This window comes from Cavia porcellus, unplaced genomic scaffold, assembly GCF_034190915.1.
Source record: "Cavia porcellus strain 051 isolate PalLab524CR breed Dunkin Hartley unplaced genomic scaffold, mCavPor4.1 scaffold_6, whole genome shotgun sequence".
NCBI lineage: Eukaryota > Metazoa > Chordata > Mammalia > Rodentia > Caviidae > Cavia > Cavia porcellus.
In genome coordinates this window covers 88,345,086-88,368,116 of record NW_026947489.1, presented here as the reverse complement: position 1 = coordinate 88,368,116, position 23,031 = coordinate 88,345,086, and the positions used below count along the sequence as shown (strand labels likewise).

Here is a 23,031-nt window from a genome sequence, read left to right as displayed (position 1 = left end):
TAATTCTCCAATTAGTCCAGTGTGGCACTTATAACTATCACCTGAACTGGAGAAACTGGGAAACTCTGCTTCCGAGAGGCAACTGGCTTGTTCAAGGCCTTTGATTGGATTACAATCCAGGGGAGAATGACACTCAAGGCTTTGTTCTTTCCTAGAATAGGAGGTGATTGTGACTTCATTACAAGGTTCACAAGGGACTCCAACCTAATTGGAGATGTAGATGTAAAGATGTCAAGAAAGGAGCTCAGGTGGGTGACTGAGGGTGAGAGCAAGCTGGGAATTCCCACACTTTCTCTATTGAATGCATAAGTATCGCACCTATTAGAGCTGGAGTGCTTTTCTCTGTCTTTGTCTTTGTCTGTTTCTCTTTCTCTTTCTCCCACCTCTGATTTAGAAAAATTATGATACTTTTTAAGAAGCCATTTCTGAAATCCACTCCAGTCTTACAATTCCATCTGCTCAGATTTCTAATTCCTGTTATTCTTATTATTTTTCTGCCCATCCCTGCACTAGTAGAACCGGGCTATAGGAGTTCCAGGGACAGAAAACTGAGGTATTGCTGTGGCAAAGAGGCCAGCACATGCCACTGTGCTTACTTTACCCGTAACAGAGAAGAAAAAGCCAAGAAACAGACTGGATTACATGGGTTTAAGGGATAGTGACATGTGTTTTCTTTCTCCACTGCATATTTATTACTCTGCTACCCTGCAGCCTTCCTATATCTCAGTTACATAGCTCTCTGTAGCCGTGGGTTTTACATCTGCAGAAGTAACCAATTATGAATTGCAAATTTTCAGAAAAATTGCCCTATTGAACATGTAGATAATTTTCTTCATCATTATTTCCTGAACGATATGCTACAACATTTATATAGTAGTTAAACTGAATTAGGTATAAGGTGTAAATTATAGATGACATAAAGTATATGAGAAGATATTCACAAGTTGTATGGAAATTCTGCCACTTATTATAAGAGACTTGAGCATCAACAATGTTGGTTTTCACCAGGGATTCTGATGGTAATCCTATATGGATACTGACGGATGACTATATGTCATCTTGTAAGTCCTCCTTGCTCAAAATAGAGACTAGGAAAATTTTGTTTTCTGGATCCTTTGCAGCTAGGATATGAACAGAGCTGGCAGTGGGACTTTGCCAGTCGAAGAGAATTTTCCTAGAGGATTCCCACTTCCACTACCCCTAGGACAACTTCCACATGCTTCAGAGTCTTCAGCTGGACCCAATAGCAGGGATTCTTGGCTCCCTCCATGGCCCATCGTGCCCTGAAAAAAGACTTTCCAACTTGTCTTTCTTTGCTTGTCAATGGGAATAGTAGTAGTGCTGCCCCCTGACTACTGTGAAGAACGGAATGCTGTAGGAACACAGATTCTTGGTGCATAGGATAAACAATAACTCTTTAAGAGGAAGGCAGAATACTAGTGGGGAGTGTCCTGACACATGGTTCTTGTGAGGGTAACTTGATAGTACATGTACCTAACCCAGGACTTTAGAGCAGAAGGAGCCCACTTATGGGGTGAGCTATTTGTCACATGTATGCCTAGACAGTGCTACGTTGATTATGTCACTAAGTCTCAGTAACATCTTTTGGCAGTTGAAGAGCCAGAGGGTTAGATATGCCCCTGATCTATTTAAGGGCACAGGCCCAGTAAAGGTCAGGGCACACTTACACACACCTACCTGGGCTCTTTGCATTTTACCTGAGCACCTGTGCCCTTGACAAGAAGGTCAAAAGCAGACTCTTTGGTAACCATAGAGGATTTCCTTGGAAAACACCCAAGAACATTATGCCAGTTGTCTTTAAATATCAGCAAGACTGATGTGTGAAAGGGTGATTTTACATTTGCAAGTTGCCTCTGTAGACTGAAGGCAAGGATCATATGACTGGAGAGAAACTTGGAACAATATAAAGAATATGCAAATTGAAGTAGGCAGCAGCGAATGAATGGCTTTGGAGAGAAGTGATTTTTCCCTTGCTGGGGATAATCACACAGCACTGGTCCCTTGCGGAAGTTAGTTTAGATGGAGGCTGGCAAGTAAGGTTGACTGGTTCTGTGGACTTTCTCAGTTCTTATATCCGTGATTTCGTGGGAGATAGGGGCAGGGCAACCTCAGCTTCATGGAAAGTTCTGGAACAAATGGAGTCTATTTTTCTAGCAAGAAGAGGTCTGAATTTAGAGAGGCCCACTGGAGCCAAACACAGGTGTGGCTTCCTGTGTTCTTCTTCCAGAGCCTCTTCTGGGGAGTGACTGTCAGGTGACACTTCTCATTATTACAACCCAGTAACACCACTACCAGGTAGACCAGAAGCAGCTCCAGCATCCTGCCCTCCACTCAGGGTCTTTCCCTCCAATACAACACAGATTAAGAGCTTATTTTCCAGTAGCCTTTGATGCATTTTTAAAATTCACCCCCAGGATTCTTTCTCTTTCTTTCTTATCCCCTCTTGTTCTCCCAACTTCTATCCAGCTGATTAAAATTCTAGTTAGGTTCAAATACTTTTTCAAAGTGGGCCATTCAGAATTAAGCAAAAAGCGCTGGACTTACTAGAGGTCTAGCACTTTTGATTAATCTTTAATTAATACTTCACTTTAATTTTCAATGCTACCTTTCAAACACAGAGCTGTGTTCAAGCCACAAACTCATTATCTTATCATTTGAGAGACAGGACTGTCTGCCAGGAAATATAAAAAGAATGCTGTACAATAGTTTCTCCTCCTGGAAGTTGGCTTTGTGAAATGTGCATTCATAGACAGTAGCCCTGAAATACAGATACATATATTAGAAGACAATCATCTCGTAAAGGATCTAAGTAGAATTGGCTGGGAGGAATTTATTATAACACAGGATAGGATAATATTGTGCTGTGTTGACATTAATTTATCTTTGTTATTTATCCTGATGATTTTATGTTTTCATGGGCGTTATATTGCTGAAAATGTGGTTTATAATTTAATTTCCACCCCTGAGAACAAAAAAGCCACTGGAGGCATGGTAATGAGCAAAGAACACCATGGTGAGACCACAAAAAGGGATAAGAAAATGATTTATGTAACTTTCTTTTCCTATTTGTGCTTCATTAAGTCACTGTCTTCCTGCAATGACCGAGTGAAAATTAAAGCACTTCGGAGAAGAGCTTGGGGTTCAGCATCATTAGGGGAAGAGAAATGGGTGTCTTGATGAACTTGACTGCAGAAATCTATAGAGCACAACTTAATCAGCCTCCACATTGATCTTGGTGTTTGGAAGCAGGTTTAAGATTGAACAAATCTCTTTAATGCATATTCTTTCCCTCTGAGAAGTGACATATGATGCATGGGAATGATTTAGAGATTACCCCAGTCTTCAATTCATAGAGCACGTTTAGCCCTTTTTGAATTTTTATGGACAAACAGGTAGAGAATGTGTAGTCTTTGTGGCATCACCTCCTTCCTTAGAGTCTCCATTCATGCCCCAAAGCACCATTTGTACACTGGCAATGACTTAGAAACAGGGAAAGTTGCTGCTATCTGTGTGATCATAATAGTCAGACCACTGAGGTTCGCTTCCTCTTTACCTGCAGGTCAGGGGGATCAGCAGAGTCTCTGCCTCTGGGCTGGCAAGGGGCTGGGGAGGGATCTTTCTAATCATTAGCAGAAGACAGCCCATCTCCAGGGGAGTCAGGTGGGACAGGCAGGAAGGATTTGGTGTCAGACAAACTTTGCCTGAATCTTTGCTTAGTGAGGCCTTCAGACAGTGGGTTAAATGACCTGAGCTCCAGATATCTCACCTGCTAACGAGACTGATGAAATTCATTTGAGATGGTTGGCAGGGAATTAAAGGCAGTCACTGGTGGGGGCTGGAGAAAATGACAGCCTCCCCATGTTATGTGTGAGCAGACTGTATGGGTAAATTCGTAAGTAAAGGATTCACATGGCATGTTCTTCATTGTCTTCTTTTTTATAGGGAGATTTCCAGGGCCTGAGGTGGTGACCAGATACAACATGAGGTATGTCTGGGAATGGGACCCTTTCATTTCCCTATTCCTTTACCTTTTTATAGGCAGAGAATGAGAATGTTCTCAAAAGGATGGCAAAACGGTGTGTTCTTGCGCTCCAGCTGCTTAAGGATTTTGTGGATAGACATTATGCAACTAGGCACTGCTTCTCAGAGAACATTTATTGCTGGAGTGATAGCAGCCCCAACTTGTGGGGTGCCTAAGCCCCTCTGACTGGAGGAGTTAACAGTCAATCACAGAATGTGACATGTGCTGGGGACAAAGTTGTAGAGGTTGCTTTTCCTTGACCCATATTTGTGAATTAAGATTCGCTTTGCAGGCCTCAGAGTTAGAACGATTGTCTGCTGACAATACAATTGTACCTGAATAGCCCGGCATCTGTAGCTTGGTACTCCCACACAGCAATCACTCATTCCTCCCACGGCACACCTGAGCCCAGTTCAGGTATTAAATGTGAATTAGCATAAGGGAAGATAAAATTAGTTTGTAACAAAGGTGTTTTTGTGGTTGGTATCTTTCAATTCAAGCCACAGAATGCCGCAGTGGGAAAGGGATAAACACCACCATGACTTCCTAACCATTATTGAGTTTTCCTGCCTGCAGGCTGTGCTCTAACTAATTTATGTATTTTATAAAACATAACTCATTAGGTGGGGAGTCAGCCAATTAACCAACTAAATGAGGAGTGCTAGAAATAAGCACCATATGGGCGGAATAGAATGTTTTTGGAACTCAGAGAAGGATGGTGAGCAAGTCACAGAAGGTGACAAGGGTGGTGTGCAAACCACAAGGACAAGTTAGTCTTAGCCACGTAAAAGAGAAATGGAAGGAAGAGCGTGAATAAAGGTGAGGAGGTAATGGTGGTTAGGACCCAAGAGGGAGGGAGGAAAAGGGAAGGAATAGGAAGAAGAAATTAAATGAGATGCAGAAATGTGTATCCTCAGGCACCATCAACACGCCTCTCAGCTCAGATTTGTGTTTCAGCTTGTATTTTCCACCCATCAGCTTGAAAGAGAGCAGCACGAGGAGGAAACATACATAGGACTACTACAGCTTTTTGGTGATTTACCCTAAAAACAAATGAGGCACTTAAATCTACAGGCTGAAGGTTGGCTCTCCATTTCTCACCTGCCATTCTTGCTGGTCAAGGTATACACACTGCTAAGGAAAAAAAATATATCATCGCTTCTTTTGGGATTCATCTTCCCAATACTCCCTGATCTCATGGTAAACATAGTGACATAGTCTATGTAAAACCAGTTTGACAAAGGCATTAGGACCTAACGGGCATGCAGAGTAGGTCCTGGAGGAAGTCAGGATGCAGCCAGTGCTGAGTTTGGAGACAGAGATGGCGAAGCAGGTTAAGCACAGAGGTCAGGCGGCATGGGGAGAAGGCGCTGTGGGTGGCCTAGACCGTCTCTGCTGCAGCCTGCAAGGAAACCCCCAGTATCCTGCCACTCCCATCTGCGTTAGGTAATGGGGAAAAATGCACAGGAACTTTCACTCTCTCCTTGTGGAACGTTGTGAAGTGTCTATGTCAGAGAATAAGGCACCTGATAGGCCAGAAAGGACAATGGAGAAAGGAAGGCGATGTGAGGCCAGCCGAGGAGCTAGAGACAGAATACTGGGTAAGGTTTTATGGTGGCAGAAGAAACAGTCCCTGAGGCTAGTTGAGTTCAGACCATGCATACACGATTTGGGGAAGTCAGTCAGTGAGAAGATTCAAGCTAGGATTGTGTGGTGTTTAGCCGATTTGTTGTCAGCTTGAGTGGGAACACTCAGCTGATCTGAGTCAGCATGGTTCTGACTGTGGAAGACCCACTTTAATGAGAATTGTTGGAACAGTGTAAAAAGGAGAATGGGAGGGGAGCATTTCAGCCGATTTTCCTTGGAAGAGCTTTGCTGTGGCTGATTTTCCTCAGAAGAGGAGTCGCTTTGCCTTTGCCTTGTGCATTGTCTCCTGGCTTTGGCTGCAGGTTTTTCAGCTTCCAGCACTGGCCTTCAGTCCGTGGTTTTAGACTCTCAGTCTTTAGCACTGACCCTTCCACCTCCTGGTGTAGACCCCTTGGTTTTCCTTTGGCCTCCTGATGCAGACGCCTACAGGACATTGCCGTGGGCTTCACACCTTTGGCTGGGTCCTTCAGATCTCTAGTGAGGGGCCAGATCTTCTGCGTGCTTCTACATTTGACTCGGTGGGTGACCACTGCAGGCCAGTCTTGTAAATTTCTGGGTCCTCATGAAATTAGATTGAGGAGCCTTTGCTCCAGCCCTGCGAGATCTTGGGAGCACTGAGACTTAAAAGTCTCTGAGGAAGAGGCACTGAAAACAGAATTGGATTAGCAGGGTTTGACACAGCTTCTCTTTGAAAGCTGAGTTTCCAGAAAACATGAACCTCTTTTTTTAAAACATCATTAGGGTACTGGCTACAGAAGAAGGGTCCTCCTCTACCTATGACAGTGGAGGGTGAGCTGAGGGCCAATGCTTGCACTGCACACTTAATGGTCACCATATTGTGTTGGATGTGAAAGTCTAGATCCATTGCATGAATGAATGGAACTTGGGACCGGAAGGTATAAAACAATGGAACAAGGGCTGGGAATTTAGCTCAGTGGCACAAGTGCTTGCCTGGTAGGCATGAGGTCGTGAGTTCGATCCCTGGTACCAAACCAAACCAAACCAACAAACCAAACAAAATAGGCCAAAAGTCACATAGCTGATACCAGTCGAGAGTTTGAAACCAGGACTCTTTTATTATAAAACATGTGCCCTTTCCACTGTACAGTGCTGCCCTAAAATATAAGTGAACATCATTAACTTATTAAATTGTGCCTTTTATGTGTACATGAAGAAATGTGACAATATAAGATATGTTATACATATCAACTATTATACCTATATGAAGAATGTTTATCATTATTTCGGTGATAGTGGAACATTACAGTAATTTATAATTTGTAAATTTTATTTTTCATTCTGGTGCACAGGAGGCTATATTGTTGGAATTTCTAAGTAGCTAATTATCTAATAAAATGCAATATAACACCTGTTCCTCAAGTTAGTTCTTTTTTGGTCAAGGGCAAATTTGGATAATGAAAGAATTTGTGTATTCTCAGATTCTGAAATTCTTAAAGTGATATTTATAGTCACTGGTTTAAAAATAGGAGAGTAAGTGTCTTGAAGCATTTTATCTTTCCAATGTTTAATTAATTACCTTGTTTAAAACTTTTATGAAATAGGTATTGCAAGCATGCTCTTGTCTTGCATTAATACATTAAGTCATTTGTCTTACAAATGTATATTAATGGATTGAAAAATCCCAAGTCCCACAGAGAGAGTTGATTTACCTCCAAACCAACAAAAGAAGGTATGGCACCCTGGTATCAGAACTCCTGGCTCTGGTTTCTGAATTCAGAGCATTTTTCACTAAACCATCTTGCTTGGGATATGTCTTTTGGATATATGCTCTTGATGTCTTAGCAGATTTATTTCGATTGTAGGCAAGAGCCTGATGGAACTAGTACCTTATAAATCAGCTTCCATTTGTCTTTAAACCCCCATGGCAATATGGCTCTTAGAACTGCCATGGCTACAGAAATCATGAGAAATAAATATTTGAGGTGCATTGTGTGCTAACTCAATTACGGTGGATGGAGCTGCTTAATTGCTGTGAAGAGCTGAGCGCAGTTATTACTCAGAATGAAAGAGCTCCATTTCTTATTTTCTTTGAAGACTGACAATTATTTTCTAGGATGACTTGATGCATTACCCAAACTTCCACAGAAATTCAATGAGGCATTCTGTAAGACCACAAGTGCCTGCCCTCTGTACCTAGCAAATATCTCTGTATACATATCTGGTGCTTCTCAGACACAAATACGATGCTTGGAAAATGCACAGGGATGCTCAAGGGAGTCTGTTGACTAGCTCTCGGGCACCTTCTATAACTTCTCTGTCCTTTTTGTGTCCACTTCCCCCAGCAAAGATTAGAACATTCCTTCCTGTTTACCACCAGTACCCTCCACCGATCTCTGTGAATAATAGTTATTTTGTTCTCATTTTTATTTTTTTCTAAAAAAGTTGTGTGCTTACCAATATCAGAGATAGATTTTATTGTACTTACCTTTGTAGTCTTTGTCTAATTGTAAGTGACCCTCAAAAATATTTTTGGAAGGAGACACAAATGCATAAAATTAGGCTTTCAGTCTTCATTTAGTTACATGTCCTTCGTTGAGCAAAACGTGTCCCAGGCCTAGGATATACCCAGTGTTTTCTTATCACACACAGATTATTGTGCCAGAAAGACACTAGCTTGAAGAAGAGGTAAATAACAATGTAAATAATGTAAAAAAGTTCATTAATTTATTCATCAGTGTTGGGTAAGTACCCACACTGACCCAGGCACTAACTGATGAGTAGATATTTGAAGGAAGGATACGAATGTTGGAAGGGTTTGGTTGATCTGTGATCGAATAACTACCATAAAGTAAACGAAAGGCCTAAATGGGAAGCAAGAGTGAAATAGAAAACTTCCAAAAAGGTAAAAAAAAAAAAGTATTACTGACAGAGAAATCACATGAAAATCAATTCCAAGAACTAGTACTACACAACCAGTCCTTAAGCAGTGGGTCCCTAACGTTTAGGATAGTGAGGTGTTAGTGTCCTACGGTGTGGTAGGGGGATCTTAATTCTTATACATTACATATTCCTTATACTGATAGAGTGTGTGCACCTAACCCTTCTGCATATGAAAACTGGAGATCAAAGGGGTAAAGTAAATAAGGTGTGGGGGTTGTGTGTAACAGCTTTGCAGCCCGATAGAACTGGATATCAATCTTAGGTCCATAGATGTAGGATCTTAGAGAAATCATGCTAAACCTCAGGATTTTCACCTGGAATAGAGGCAAATGAGGCAGATAGAGTACTTATTAGTAAAGCATCTAATATAGAGCCTGCTAAGTACTCACTATTTCTTTAGTTCAAGACCACATAACTACTAAGGGTCAAAGCAGGGTTTCATGCCCATATTCTGTTTATTCCAGTGTTTATGTTTTTATCACTGAGCTTGGGGCCTTGCTGGGCAAATGGAGTAAATTGATATATATTCATTAGATGCCTGATGAAAGAAAAAAGGCAGAGTGCAATTCTTCAGATCATATTCTTAGGGCATTTCTGTCCCGACAATAGTTGCTGTAACATAATTGAACTCTGAACCTAATCTTGCTATCTTGCTTGTGGCTATGGTAACATAGATTTGGAAAGGGATAGATAAAAGGAGGGGAAATTGGGGGCTGTTTCTTGTGTTACTTTTCACTTTGGAGAATATATTTAAATTTGAGGAGGGATCATTCCACTTTGAGTATATGAGTTATAAAAGCACAGCAGACGAGAGGAGGAGCTGGGCAGATCTGGGGTGCCCTCACTGGCCTCTCTGCGTGTCTGGAGGACTCTGGATTTCTGCGCCCAGACTGCTGGAGTTCCCTCAGGCTTCCAGGTGCAGTGAAGGAGAGAGGTGGGTTTAAGGCTTCCACATCAGCCTCCCCATTCCCGGCTTCATTTGGAGACCTGCTGAGCTCCCAATAGGTGGGCTGGCCCACACTACCAGCCTAGCCCAGCCTGTTTAGCTGCCGCGCCTGGCCACAGGTCTGCAGAGGAGGAGCTGGGCAGATCTGGGGTGCCCTCACTGGCCTCTCTGCGTGTCTGGAGGACTCTGGATTTCTGCGCCCAGACTGCTGGAGTTCCCTCAGGCTTCCAGGTGCAGTGAAGGAGAGAGGTGGGTTTAAGGCTTCCACATCAGCCTCCCCATTCCTGGCTTCATTTGGAGACCTGCTGAGCTCCCAATAGGTGGGCTGACCCACACTACCAGCCTAGCCCAGCCTGTTTAGCTGCCGCGCCTGGCCACAGGTCTGCAGAGGAGGAGCTGGGCAGATCTGGGGTGCCCTCACTGGCCTCTCTGCGTGTCTGGAGGACTCTGGATTTCTGCGCCCAGACTGCTGGAGTTCCCTCAAGCTTCCAAGTGCAGTGAAGGCGAGAGGTGGGTTTGAGGTTTCCACATTAGCCTCCCCATTCCAGGCTTCATTTGGAGACCTGCTGAGCTCCCGATAGGTGGGCTGGCCCACACAACCAGCCTAGCCCAGCCTGTTTAGCAGCCGCGCCTGGCCACAGGTCTGCAGAGGAGGAGCTGGGCAGATCTGGGGTGCCCTCACTGGCCTCTCTGCGTGTCTGGAGGACTCTGGATTTCTGCGCCCAGACTGCTGGAGTTCCCTCAGGCTTCCAGGTGCAGTGAAGGAGAGAGGTGGGTTTAAGGCTTCCACATCAGCCTCCCCATTCCTGGCTTCATTTGGAGACCTGCTGAGCTCCCGATAGGTGGGCTGGCCCACACTACCAGCCTAGCCCAGCCTGTTTAGCTGCCGCGCCTGGCCACAGGTCTGCAGAGGAGGAGCTGGGCAGATCTGGGGTGCCCTCACTGGCCTCTCTGCGTGTCTGGAGGACTCTGGATATCTCTGCAACCAGGGAGGGTCCACAGGTTCCTGAAGCACTGCGGCCTGTGGTGAGTACCCTAACCCGGCTGCGATTGAAGAACTGTGGAGCTTCCAAGGGGCAGGTGGGCGCACAGTGTCCCTGAGGCCCAGCTTGTCTGGAACTGCGGAGTTCTGAGCAGGCAGAGGAGGGCCACTGGTTCTGTAGGCCTAATGGCTTGGAGTAGCGCGGCGCCAGAGTCCCAGTAGCTCCAAACATAGAAGGGGATTTTCAACAGATCCTGAGGAAGCTTTCAAGTAACACTTGAAACACAGAAATATAGGAAAATGACAAAACGAAAGACCAAATTACAACCTCAAACCTCCAGCCCATCTCAAGAAACCCTAGGAGCGATGTATATAGAAGAAAATATATCCCATCCACCTCATATATCGGACACAATAGCCACTGAAATTGACAAGCAACTCCAGGAAGCTTTAAAGAAATTCAAACTCGAAATAATCTCCCAGATAAAAGAAGAAATGATAAAAGAAATGAAAGAGATTCTAAGTATATCTAAAGAAAACACAGATAAAAAATTGGAGGAACTAAACAAAAAGATAGAATCCCTAGACGAGCAATATAAGAAACAAACAGAATACATAATGCAGATGCACAGAGATATACAGGAAATAAAAAACTCCACTGAAAGTTGTAAAAACCGCCTTAATGAAAGTGAAGATAGAATTTCAGACCTTGAAGACAGGATTGCAGCTAGTGAACAGGAAAGGAAAGATCTTTTGAAAATAACAAGGAACCAGGAAACAACAATTCAACAACTGCAAGACGATGCAAAGAAGAATAACATAAGAATGATAGGGATTAATGAAAGAGAGGGAGACAACATGAAGGATGTCAGGAGGATATTTAGAGAAGTAATAGCTGAAAATTTCCCAAGCATGAGATCAGAAACTGACATCAGGATCAGTGAAGCATATAGAACTCCAAACAGTCATAACCAAAATAAAACTACACCCAGACATATAATAGTCACCATCCCAGAAATCCAACACAAGAATAGATTATTAAAAGCTGTCAGAGAGAAAAGACAAATCACTTATAAAGGAAAACCTATCAGAATCACAGCAGACTTCTCAGCACAAACGATAAAGTCAAGAAGAGCATGGAGTGAAGTATTCCAGATCCTAAAGCAAAATGATTTCCAACCAAGACTGATATATCCTGCAAAACTATCATTCAAAATAGATGGTGCAATACGATACTTCCATGACAAAGAACAACTGAAGAACTTCATGAACACCAAACCAACCCTGCAAAAAATATTGAAAGACAGTTTAGATACACAAAGGAAAAAACCACTAAGCAAAGCAAATAATTAAACAGAACCGAAAGATAAAGATGCAACAGCAGAGAGATAACATTCCTACAATTAACCAGCATTTAACAGTAATAACCATTAATGTAAATGGTCTCAATGCACCAATCAAAAGAAACAGACTAGCAGAATGGATCAAGAAACAAAATCCAACCATATGCTGTTTACAGGAAACCCATCTAACCCAGAAAGATACTCACAGACTGAAAGTCAAAGGATGGAAAACAATTCTTCATGCAGCAGGAATCCAAAAAAAGGCAGGAGTAGCCATTCTGTTTGCAGACAACGTGAACTTTAAACCAACAATGACCATAAAGGACAAAGAAGGTCACTACATACTCGTAAGGGGAAAACTCCAAGAGGAAGAGATAACTATCTTAAATATATACGCACCAAACTCCAGAGCACCCAGTTATATAAAACAATTATTAACAGAAATGAAAACTCAAATTATCAGTAACACAATTGTAACAGGAGACCTTAATACACCACTGACACCAAGGGACAGATCAACCGGACAGAAAATGAGCAAAGAAATAACAGAACTGAATCACACCTGTGAACAAATGGGTTTGATAGACATATACAGAATGTTCCACCCAACAACATCAGAATACACATTCTTCTCAGCAGTACATGGATCATTTTCTAAAATAGACCATATATTAGCTCACAGAACATATTTAAGCAAATGCAAAAGAGTTGAAATCATCCCTTGCATATTATCGGATCATAGCGCTCTGAAATTAGAAATTAATGACAAAGGATACTGCAAAAATTCCGCAAACACATGGAAACTAAATAACACACTCTTGAGTAATCAGTGGGTCACAGAAGAAATTAAAGAAGAAATTAAACAATACCTAAAAGAAAATGAAAATGCAGATACAACTTACCGGAATCTGTGGGATGCAATGAAAGCCGTTCTGAGAGGAAAATTTATTGCACTGAGTTCCCACATCAGGAAAACAGAACGAATACAAGTAAATAACTTGATGCTACACCTCAAACAGCTAGAAAAAGAAGAGCAAGTCAAGCCCAAAGCCAAAAGAAGAGAGGAAATTATAAGAATCAGAGCAGAAATCAATGCAATAGAGACTAAGAAAACAATCCAAAGAATCAACGAATCAAAGAGTTGGTTCTTTGAAAGAATAAATAAAATCGATAAGCCCCTATCCAACCTTATTAAAAAAAGGAAAGAAAAAGCTCAAATTCATGCAATAAGAAATGAAAAAGGAGAAATCACTACAGACCCAATAGAAATACAGAGGATCATCAACACCTATTTCGAAAACCTCTACTCTCAAAAGTTTGATAACACAGAAGAAATAGACAGATTCTTAGAAGCATATGAAGTACCAAAGCTAGATCAAGAGGATATAAAACTGTTGAATAACCCAATCTCTGCTAATGAAATTGAGAATGTAATTGGGTCCTTGCCCACCAAGAAGAGCCCAGGCCCAGATGGATTCACTGCAGAATTCTACAAGAAATATAAAGAAGACCTAATGCCGACACTCCTCAAACTATTCTATGAAATTGAAAGGGAAGCAATCCTTCCTAAGTCATTCCTGGAAGCAAATATTACTCTAGTACCAAAACCTGAGAAAGACCCAACTATAAAAGAGAACTATAGACCGATCTCCCTAATGAACACAGATGCAAAAATCCTCAATAAAATATTGGCAAATAGGATCCAGCAAATCATCAAGAAGATTATACACCATGACCAGGTGGGATTCACCCCAGGAATGCAAGGATGGTTCAACATACGCAAATCAATAAATGTAATCCACCATATCAATAAAGCCAAAAATAAGAATCACATGATCATCTCTATAGATGCAGAAAAAGCCTTCGATAAGGTCCAACACTTATTCATGATAAGAACTTTACAGAAAATTGGAATAAATGGTCTTTACCTCAATATAATAAAGGCCATTTATGACAAACCAACAGCCAGCATCATACTAAATGGCCAAAAATTGAAAGCCTTTACTTTAAAATCGGGTACAAGACAAGGATGTCCTTTATCACCACTCCTATTTAATATAGTACTGGAAGTACTAGCCAGAGCAATTAGGCAAGAAAGAGAAATAAAAGGGGTAAAGATAGGAAAAGAAGAAGTTAAATTATCATTGTTTGCAGATGACATGATACTCTACATAGAAGACCCCCTAAACTCCATTGAAATACTCTTAGATACAATAAATAAATTCAGTAATGTGGCTGGATACAAAATCAATACTCAGAAATCAATAGCATTCCTATACACGAACAACAAAATTACAGAGAGGGAAATAAGAGAAACTGGACTATTCACATTAGCAAGCAAAAAAATGAAATATTTAGGAATTACTCTTATGAAAGAAGTGAAAGACTTATACAGTGAAAATTATAATACACTGAAAAAGGAAATTGAAGATGATCTCAGAAAATGGAAAGACATCCCTTGCTCATGGATAGGAAGAACAAACATTGTGAAAATGGCCATTCTCCCAAAACTGTTATACAGATTCAATGCAATCCCAATAGAAATACCATCAACATACCTTATAGATCTAGAGAAATCACTCCTAAATTTCATCTGGAACCAGAAGAGACCTAGAATCGCAAAGGCAATTCTAAGCAGCAAAGACAAAGCAGGAGGCATCACAATCCCTGACTTGAAGTTATACTACAAAGCAACAGTAGTAAAATCAACATGGTATTGGAATCAAAACAGAGCTGAAGATCAGTGGAATAGATTAGAAGATACAACCACAACTACGAACACACTCAACCACCTTATTTTTGATAAAGGAGCCAAGCAGGTTCACTGGAAGAACGACAGTCTCTTTAATAAATGGTGCTGGAAAAACTGGCTCTCCATTTGCCGAAAACTAAAGCTAGACCCATGTCTATCACCATGTACTAAATTAAAATGTAAATGGGTCAAAGATCTGAATATTAAAACAGAAACACTAAATCTATTGGAAGACAAAATAGGTAGAAACCTTGGAGACATAGGAGTAGGTAAAGAATTCATGAACAGGACTCAAACCGCACGGGAAATACTTCCCAGAATCAATAACTGGGACCACTTCTTATTAAAAAGTTTCTGCATGTCAAAAGAAATCTCCAGCATAGTGAAAAGAAAACCCACAAACTGGGAAAAGATTTTAGTGAACTCTCTCTCAGACAAGGGCCTCTTGTCTAAAACATATAAAGAATTAAAGAAACTCAGACCTCCGAAATTCAAAGATCCAATCCAAAAATGGGCATCTGAGATGAATATGCAATTCTCAGATGAAGAAATGCAAATGGCAAATAAATACATGAAAAAATGCTCATCATCATTGGTCATTAGAGAAATGCAAATTAAAACCACACTGAGATACCATCTCACTCCTGAAAGAATGGCCAGGATCAAGAAAACCGACAACAAATGCTGGAGAGGCTGTGGGGAAAAAGGAACTCTCCTGCACTGCTGGTGGGAGTGTAGACTGGTACAGCCTTTGTGGAGATCTGTCTGGAGATTTCTCAAAAAGTTGGGACTGGAAATCCCATTTATTCCAGCTATTCCACTTCTAGGCATATTCCCAGAAGAACTGAAAGCATCATACCACAGTGATATATGTGCACCTATGTTTATAGCAGCACAATTTGTAATCGCCAGATCTTGGAAACAACCCAAGTGCCCATCAACTGAGGAATGGATAAAAAAGTTGTGGTATTTCTATACAATGGAGTATTATTCAGCTATAAAGAAGGATCACATTGAGGTATTTATCAATAAATGGGCACAGCTTGAGACCATACTCATAAGTGAAATAAATCAATCTCGCATGTGTGAATACCGAATAGTTTCCCTAATGTAAGTAATGATTCAAATATATAAAAATATGTGGTAATCATGATTCCCCATTAGGTGGCCTTGAAGCCTTATAAAGTTTTCACTCATTAATTAGAAAGGCTTTATTCTGGGCTTCTTGATATGAAAATATTTGAAGCTAGAGTATATGAAGTTTTACCCAAATATTTCAAGGAAAAAGACACTATGGTAACTACTATTAAGTCAGGTTATAAGGTGGTGAAGTACTAGGTTATTGAAACAGTCATGCTGTGACCTCTATTGTTATATTGTTATGTCCTGTTTTATCTCAATCTCCGCCTTATTGTTTCAAAAAAAATTATTTAGTCATTTCTTATGTTTGTCTTAATTAAAGAAAAAATTCAAAAAAATTAGGATATATAAATAGTAACTCTTTTCGATTTCCTATTAACTTGTTTTGAAGTCCTGTAGTACTCCCACGATCTTGTTTTGACTGATTAGACTCTGTTCCATTCTATATGATAGTATCAAGTTTGAAGACATAGGCAACTACTTTGAAGACAATAAGATTCACTAAGATACCCATTCTGGTTTGACTATTGTCTTCTTTGGAAGTCCTGTAATGTTTACAATGCCTAAGTTTTATTGGTCTTGTTCTCTACTGTTTTGTCCAACTTTATAATATCTAATAAGATAGACAATTCTTTTTAAGGAAACAAGGGACAACGTTGATAACCATTGTTGATAAACTTGTACTCTGTTCTACACCATGTGCTATGTCTATCCTCGGTATTGACTGACAGCTTTGTTTTGCCATATTTGACTGTATTCTTCCCCCCCCCAAAGAAAGTAATAAGCACTAAGGAGTAATAAAATCCAAGATGTGTAAATTTTGTTGTAAAAAAGAGAGGGAAAAAAAAAAGAAAAGGAGCTCTAACGGATATAACAGCAAGTGTGTTTGGGGGTGTTAAATAGCTGACTTTATCAATGTTTTTGGAACATTGAACACAGCTGTTTGCAGTCTCCCTGTTTGAATGTCCACCTTGTGTTCTTTGATACTGTGATTTGAGGAACTATTTTCAAGAAAATAGTGTGTAATCTACTAGCAGGTAATTTCTTACTGTTATGGTTTTTTGTTTTGTTTTGTTTTGTTTTGTTTTGTAGTTCTGTATTGCGTGTACCCTTATGCCGCTTTGGTTTGTTTTGTGTTTTTCTCTTTTTCCTCTTAAATAAAAAAAAAAAAAAAAAAAAAAGCACAGCAGACAAAAACATGGGAAAGACTTCATAAAGAAGTCATCAGCAGAAAACTGACTGCGTAGGAGAAAGAGAAAGATGGTTTTGAGCATGGGATAGCGGATGAGGAACACAGACTCAAGGAGTATGGCCACTGCTTAGGAGATCTGAAAAAAACAGATCACTGTGGAAGCCAGAACAGCAACAGACACCGATCTAGGGAGAACAGTTTGTGCTTTAGTGAAGAAACAGACAATGAAACAGAGCTGAGCCCATTTCAAGAGAACCTGCTTGGGCATGGAAAGCTTAATGTTCTCAAGGGCTACATGGTGACAGGAGGGACAGATGGCAATGGCTTCCCTTCCATCAGTCAGTGGGGTGGGATCTTGCAGTCCTGGGTGGGTCTAGTTTCTAGCATGACGTGGAATCCCTCTAGATTTCCATTCAGGAAAACTTTGTTGCTTCCTTCCCTTATTTTTACTTGTCACACCATAGGTGTGACACTTATCACTCCCACAGTCACAGTGAGTCTTCAGCAATGTGCCATTTCTACTTGCCCCCCATGTAGTTTGATGCTGTGTGTAGGTGATACCTGATTTGCATAAGGTGTCTGGTTCCTTGGCCTCTATGCACATCCATGACACTGCATTGTCTCTACCTACACCAGCTACTTCTCCAGTAAGCTGGTGTGCCTACCTTTCTGCAGGTAGACATTTTTTTCATAATTGTGCTCCTGCTACTGTTACTAGTGCAGCTCTGCCTCTTCCACATGGGAACTTCCAATGTATGTGTGGGAAGAAAAACCCATGAACAAACCCCAGTAAGCAGAATAAGTAGCAGCAATATAGATAGACAGGAATCCATAGGAAACTGGAGTTCACTGCGTGTTGAGGAGACCTTGGCTTGTCCTCAAAATCACCAATTAGAAGGACAGAAACTCATTCTAAGCAAAGGACACAGCATGGGCAAGTTTATTACTTGCTGATTTTGTTCAACAGCTTTGGTACAAATAACCCCAAACGTGGGCTCCCTCAGCTTGAGTTTAAGATTTGTTATTTCACAGAGCAACAAGCTGTCCATAGGTAAGGAATGTACCCAGCCGAGTACGTCAGGGCCCTGATCCTACTTCTCTGTGGTCCTATCTTCTCTGTAGATTTGCTTCATGAACAGCAGGAGACTTCACATGCAGATAGGCCATGAGTATGAGGGAAGGAACTGTCTCTTCCTTGCTTCTTTTTTTAAGGACAAGGAACTATTTCCCCCAGGTCCTCTGACATTTTCTCATCTTATGTCACAGGTCACATACCTGCTTCTGAAGGAACAGGACTGCTGTGATGTTCTTAAACTATTTGGGATTTGTTTCAAGGTAGATGGAGTCATGATTGCTGAGAAGGGCCACCTGACCAGTACTATCCCCCGACGAATGAAGAAGAAGAGGAGAAGAGAGTTTCAGTGGATAATCACCAGGGTCAGACATTGCGCCTTTTTGCACATAATACTTTTTATTTTAAAAGAGGGAAAGAAAAGCACAAAGGCGCTATTGACTAAAACCAGGCTCAAGAAGGGAGCTGGATGCTGGGATGAGAGATTGGTTAAGGAGAGCAGCACACAATTACAAAAGAAACCCAGAGAGGTGAAGAATGGGCTTCTTGTGTGCAGCAGCTGTGAAAATTTCAAAATCTCCCCCTGAGAATCCATCAGACACTATAGAGATTGAGCCCTGCTGTGTGGGAAACTGCTGTGCTCACAGCCGGGAACTGTGCAGCTGGAGCTAGAGAGCTAGAGTGTTGGTCACTAGGTTTACTTGCTGGAGACTGTCCCTGGAGAAGACAAGACATCACTGACAACAGTTATTGTCAAACATGCACTCATCCTGAGAAATATATATATAGTGAGAGAGGCAGAGCTAGAAAGAGACACAGAGAGAGACAGATGCACACATAGAGAGCTAATCATTTATTTTTATGCATATTAAACCATTTCTGCATTTAGTAAAAGTCATGTCAGTAAATCAATAAGTAATTAAGATGGAACCATTTAGTCTGAGAAGGGTAACAGCATATGCAGCCATATAACCTAGTTCCCTATCGTTAGCAGGCTTTCAGTTTTTACAAACTAACTTAGGAGAGAAAAGAAAGGAGACCAAGAAAAACTCACCACTGCAGCAGAAAATTGAGCAAATGTGGACTGCAAGTGGTCTGCTTTTAGAGGCTGAGCAAGGCATGCTTGCAGGCAGGTTTGTTAAGTTATGTGCAAATGATAAGTTAAGTGTCATAATTATATCCATCACTGGAAATCTGCTAAGTATTGAAGTTGGCATTGATGGAGACATTGAAGGAGCAACCAAAATTCAACCAAAAATAAGCAAATGTGAAGGTATAAGATCAGATATAGAAGAAATGAACCATGGCGTCCCTTGCAGCAGCTAAGAAGTGTGCTCCCTAAAGACAGAAAGGAACTCCAAGCATCTAGCACATTCTAAGTGGGTAGGCTGGAGCTGGCTGGGTTGATGTGAGAAGAGTCCATTCTCTTACGGAGAGGTGCACAGTTACTAGGCTGGGTCCTGAAGGTTTGGCTCAGAAACTGACCCTCACTGGTAGTTTTCGAACTATGCATTGCATTTATAAACAAAACATTTTTTCATTTATTTTTATCACACTGCTTTTGTTTTTGCATGCTGTTCAAAATTCCCTGAGACTTTTGAAGAACAAATTCTGGATCTCTGTTATAGTATAAGTTAATCTGTAATCACTCAGAATGTTTGAATTTTTTTTCTAAAATCTTTTTGGAATCAAGGTATAAGATACTTTGAAATATTGTGGGCCCTTTTGCAGGAAAGGAGTTCATAATGAAACTGATCTTTGTAACAATTTCTAATTATACTACCGTACTGCTACTAATTATACTACTATACTGCTTTTCCTGAGCAATATCTCTTCCTGCAAAGTAATTCTGTTGAGTACTATTTTTTTTTACAGTATTGCTTAAAAAGCATGGAAAGATTTTACCAAAATATTTAGTGGAATAGAGATAGAGCCATGCTAAGAAGAATAAAAAGGCAGGGAGTCCCTGTTGTCTGGTATTTTGGGTGATTGGAATTGTATGATTTGGATATGTATGTCAGAGTTTAGAGAGAAGTAAGTTCACAATAGCATGAAAATGGTTATCACAGAATTGTTAACTTATAAAATCAGCCTCCACTCGGAATCAGTCCTCAACATTAGAATCATAGCCAACATTATTACTCTTCCCTTCTTGCCTCTTGTAAACAATCTTATAAAATACTCTGTACCTTAATGATAAATTGTAAATGTTCCAAAAATGGAAGATTTCATAAAGTTAAATAAAAGTGACGTTGAAGAATTTCTAGAGTCACATACAGAACTATTGATAAATGGTGGTTTGGAAGGAGCATTACTAGACATTGAAGAACAGGAAATCTTCCTGAGAAAGAAAACATAGACATTATAGAAAGGAGTAAGTGACATGAGTACTAATGAAATTAGGAAATATTGATAACATACTTTAATTTTGTAAAATAACTTTCCTTTTGATGGTGGTGGGAAAGTCAAATATAAATCACATGATTCTGCAAAAGCTACAGTATAGGGAAAATATAAAAGGCAATTCAGTCTTTAAGAATTAGTTAATGGTTATATTTATAGCTTGATTTTTATTTCAAATTTAGTTACAGGGTACTCATTTTCATTGAAATTTCTAGTCAAAACATTTTCATTCCTTTAAAAAGAAATTTTAGTTCGCATTTAAAAAAGCTTTCCTTTGCAGGGTCTTTTCCAGGTACCTATTATTAAATATCAGAGAGCATATATTGGTGTTCTTCTCTTTTCTCTGAGACATACAACCTTGCATGAAACTAGAAAATTCTGGCAGAAAGAGTATCTGGAATGGAAGCATAAAATTACCTTCTGGTAATTTTCAAATATGACTACAAATTCTTGGATACTTATCTTCAAGAGCCAGAGCTCAGTTCCCATTCCCTGAATTTGTGCTGCATTTAGCAGCTTCCTAATAATGAACAGAACTAATCCTGGATAGAATGTTTTGTCCCCCATGGCTCCCCAAATCAAGATCAGCCCAGAAACTCATAACATGGCCATCTTTGGAAACAGTGCTTGCAGATGTAATCGATTAACACAGAGTCATACTCAGTTTTAGGGTGGAGCCCAATCCAGGGACTGATGCTTTTCTAAAAAGGCAGATGCACTAAAGAAGACGGGTGTATGAAGACAGAGGCCAGTGTTGCAATGATGCATCTACAAGCCAAGAATGTCAGGGGTCCTTGGCAGCCACTGGGAGCTGGTTAAGAAGGGAAGGATTCCTCCTTTGCAGTTTTCTGGGAAATTCAGCCTTGCTGATATCTTGATTTTGAACATCTTGCCTCCAAAAGTGTGAGGAAACAAATGTCTTGTTGTTTTAAGCCAGCCTGTGAGTGGTACTGTGTTATGGCAGTGTTAGGGCCCTGACACAAGGTTAACACTATATCATGAAGGCTCTGCACACCTCCTTGCTCACTCTGCTCTTCCAGGGGAAGCCATCTGGCAGGAAAGAAGATGCTCAACAGCCTGAAGAGTGGCCCTGTGGTGAGGGACCATGGCCCCCTCCCAAAGGCCATGTGCATGGAGCACCAGTGGGCTTCTGACCCCACTGAAGACTTCACATAACCGGAGCTCCTGCCACATCCTGCCCACGCCCCTCTGAGAAACACTGAAGTCACAACTTCGATTAAGCTGCTGTCATGTTCCTGATTGACAGAGCCTGTGTGAGGATAGAAATTCATCACTTTAAACCCCTGAGCTTTGGCATAATTTTTTCATACAGCAATAAACAATGAATTCAGTTCCCTTTGTTCTCTTAGATCCAATTTCCCCAACTTCAAAGTTCCTAAAGATCCAACTACATTCAAAACACACTGAGAGCTGAACAGAGATTTCTTCTCCCAAGGCTCTGATAATTTTTCATAACTTCATTTCCAATCCTTATCCACCTCCTTTCTTTGACAGATTAAAAAGTAGCTTCTTTCTTTCACCAAGCTTGCTATCGTTCAGGCCCATTATCTTTGAGATGTAAAGATTGTAAATAAAGGGTGATTGCCACTTTCATGAATGAAATTTATTAGTTTTATCGCCTTGGCTATTTCCAAAATGGTCAGAGACTCCACAGATCTCCTTGGAAATGCTCTTGGAGGCAGATTCCAAGGTTGGCATTCTACCCAGCAAGCCTTAGTGGATGCTCACGGGGGTGTCTATGAGAACAGCTGGTCCTTGGCTCCCCAATTCCTCTGCAGATCAACGATGCAGCTGTCTCCACAGCTTTACCAGTGAGGAGATGAAGGAAGAAAAGGGTCCCCAAGGACGAAGTAGAGGGAAGATATTACATGGACAAACAGTTGGTCCACTTAGGCAGGCACTGGTTGCTGCCTGATTTGAGAAAAACTTATCAAATACTTGCGGTTCATTGAACACAAGATATGAGGTCCCGAGTGTGCAAGAAAGAATAAGATAAGAATCTATTGTTGTCCATCAAGGGATCCTAAACCATAAGATCACAACATGACACACTGTAAGAACAATAATAGCAATATATACAAAATCTCAGCGATGAGGAGTTTGCAAAATATTCTTCCATTCTAGAATCTATTTGCACTGCAGCCTTGTTCACCACTGGGGTTTGCATAGGGAGCACCTTCAAGGTGTTAACTGCAGCCATACAATGTTGGAGGAGGAGAAGGCAGCTCAGGGGAAGAGGAGCAAATTCACTTACACTGTAGGCTCAACACTACGGGCTCCTGCCCCTTGGGTGACTGATCCAGCTGTAACAAGCATCCGAGAGTAGAAATCTTGACCCGGAGCTGCCTGTGGTTGGTAACGGGAGCTAAACTTCTATACCAGGTGCTGGCGACATTCTAGGCAATTTGCAAATATTAGCTCATTGAATTCACCCCTCACCCTTAATGTTTTGTTAATGTATATTTACTATACAGGGGGCAGGTTTCTTGGCACACTTGTAAATGCATGAAACATACTTTGGCTATTTCTACCCTTTCTCCCCTTGCCACACTTTCCTTCTCTCCACCCCACCCCAATTCCCTTCCTCTTC

The 23,031-nt window shown here is 40.9% G+C and overlaps 1 protein-coding gene and 1 long non-coding RNA gene across 2 annotated transcripts in view; one reads left to right on the top strand and one right to left on the bottom strand.

The window, feature by feature from the left end:
• The window catches only part of Ca10 (carbonic anhydrase 10), a 483,004-nt gene that overhangs the window by 172,625 nt on the left and 287,348 nt on the right, over positions 1 to 23,031 (bottom strand). The window lies entirely within an intron of this gene.
• Positions 191 to 22,037, top strand: LOC134476284 (uncharacterized). The gene is made up of 4 exons (XR_010047864.1): positions 191 to 248; positions 3,964 to 4,006; positions 18,212 to 18,382; positions 21,461 to 22,037. It is a non-coding gene; the product is annotated as an uncharacterized LOC134476284 (long non-coding RNA).